Source organism: Prunus avium, unplaced genomic scaffold (assembly GCF_965620075.1).
Source record: "Prunus avium unplaced genomic scaffold, drPruAviu1.hap1.1 HAP1_SCAFFOLD_113, whole genome shotgun sequence".
In the NCBI taxonomy this organism is placed as follows: domain Eukaryota; kingdom Viridiplantae; phylum Streptophyta; class Magnoliopsida; order Rosales; family Rosaceae; genus Prunus; species Prunus avium.
In genome coordinates this window covers 17,501-20,000 of record NW_028276941.1, presented here as the reverse complement: position 1 = coordinate 20,000, position 2,500 = coordinate 17,501, and positions in this window count along the sequence as shown.

Genomic DNA, 2,500 nt, shown 5'->3' with positions numbered 1-2,500 from the left:
GCGCGCGCACAGCTTGCGCGCAGCGTGTGCACAGCATGCCGGCAGCGTGCGCACAACATGTCGGCAGCGTGCGCGCTCGGGAGCCTGTCGACAGAATTTTTCGAAACTTGCCATGCCATGCGCGCGCACAGCTTGCGCGCAGCGTGCTGATTCTGTCGACAGCGAGGCTAGCGAAACTTCTCCTGCCATGGCGTGCGCGCAGCGTGCTGACTCTGTCGACAGTGAGGCTAGCGAAATTTGTCTTGCCATGGCGTGCGCGCAGCTTGCGCATTCGGTCGACAGTGAGGCTAGCGAAACTTGTCCTGCCGTGGCCTGCGCGCAGCCTGCGCGCAGCATGCGCGCAGCATGTGCGCAGCATGCCGGCAGCCTAGTTCCAGATTTTTTCAAATGTCGACAGAATTTTTCAAACCTTGTCAAACCCCATTTTTATTGAAATTTCCTCGCACAATAAGCTCCCCATAAGTAGTCTATGATTTTTAGTACCTTCTCCAAGTTACAAAACTAAAAAATTCCTCCCGGATTTGTTTTAATGATTTTTTCAATTTTACGACTTCTAAAAATAATAAAAAATACTTCCCGACTTCAAATATTTATGAAACTTTTTCCCATCAGAGATTGCATGTTTCTTAGTATCCCTGCAAAAAATCACGTCCAAATACCTTGTATTGAATTATTTAGAGCCCATTATGACTCCTCGCGCATAGGTGATGTCTCTTCCTGTCAAAGGGCTAAATGCATAAAATGCTATATAGGGGGGTGTGTGTTGCCTGCATATGCATGGCAGCCCATGCCCTCCTAGCTGCAGCCCCCTTCCCCCACGCCACACCCATGTCATGTTGCCTCGATATGTTGCCTCGATATGTTGCCTCGGTATTATGGGTTTGGTGTCGGGGTCGGGGGGCTGCCACCCATGGCGGTGGTGGCCGGAATCCGGCCGCCGCCACCACGCCGCCGCCATGGGTGAGGGGGAAAAAAAAAGGCGTGGAAAGTTGCGAAATGGGGTTGTCTAGGCTTTTTTTTGGCATGGAAGAGCATGGAGTGCTAGGAACTCCTTCTCAAATGCGCGGGCATGTCGACCACAACCTCATTTCGCAACAACAACCACCCGTGTGGGGTGGCGGTGGGTGGATAGTCGCGGATTGGGGCTTGCCAAGCCAATGTTTTCAAAAAAATTCATCAAAATTAAAAACAAATGTTTTGTTGCCTTCGGATTTGTGGGCGAGCGGTGAGTCGGAGTGGAGCCGGTAAAGTTTAACCTCGGTGTGCACGGTTGTTTTTAGAAACTCAATCAATGCCCGGGACGTTGAAAGTGACGCTCTTATGAGTTGCAAACCCGCAAGATTTAAAGAACCTTTCAAAAAAAATTCAAACCAACAAGATTTAAAAACAGAAATTTTCATCAAAATGAAAAACAAATGTTTTGTTTGCCTTCGGACTAGTGGGCGAGCGGCGAGTCGGAGCGGAGCCGGTAAAGTTTAACCTCGGTGTGCACGGTTGTTTTTAGAAACTCAATCCAATACCGGGGACGTTGAAAGTGATGCTCTTATGAGTTGCAAACCCACTAGATTTAAAGAACCTTTTCAAAACAATTTCAAACCAACAAGATTTAAACCAACAAAATTAAAACAAATGTTTCGTTGCAAACAAATTGTGGGCGAGCGGCGAGTCGGAGTGGAGCCGGTAAAGTTTAACCTCGGTGTGCACGGTTGTTTTTAGAAACTCAATCCAATACCGGGGACGTTGAAAGTGACGCTCTTATGAGTTGCAAACCCACAAGATTTTAAAAACTTTTTGAAAATGTTTCTCTAAATGACACATTTTGATCCTTGGCAAGTGCTCAATCCGTAACTATCCAATCACCGCCACACCACACCGGTCGGGAGTGTGTGAATGGTGTGCTTCCGGGGTTGGCAATAGATAATCTTTCGCATCGACAATCTTTTGCATGCGAGGGAATGTCTATGCCAACCCCGGGAAGCACACCCATCACCCACTAGTTGTGGGCGACGATGGGTTGGCTTCAAATGAATTTTTGCTTGGGGTTGTCCTCGGTATGCTTTTGTGTTGGGAGTACGGCCACCAAACCTTCTCAATGCACGGGTATGTCGAGGATGGGCTTTCGGCGGGGTTGATGAAGAAGCTACCCAATTCTCGGCCACACGAACACATGGTGACGATGCGTTGGCTTCAAGTGAGCTTTAGCTTGGGTTGTCTTCGGTATGCTTTTGTGTTGGGAGTACGGCCACCAAACCTTCTCAATGCACGGGTATGTCGAGGATGGCTTTCGGCGGAGTTGATGAAGAAGCTAGCAAATTGTTGGCCACTCTCACACGTGTGTGGGTAGGTTGGCTTCGAAAGAAGCTATCCAATCCTCTGAGTGTGCGGTTGAGCTATGATTAAGATTGTCTAGGCATTGCTTGTGTGTGCAAGGTGCGAGCCCAATGCACGAGCAAGTCGAGGATGACAATCTTAAGAGTAACAATGATGCCACAAAATATCG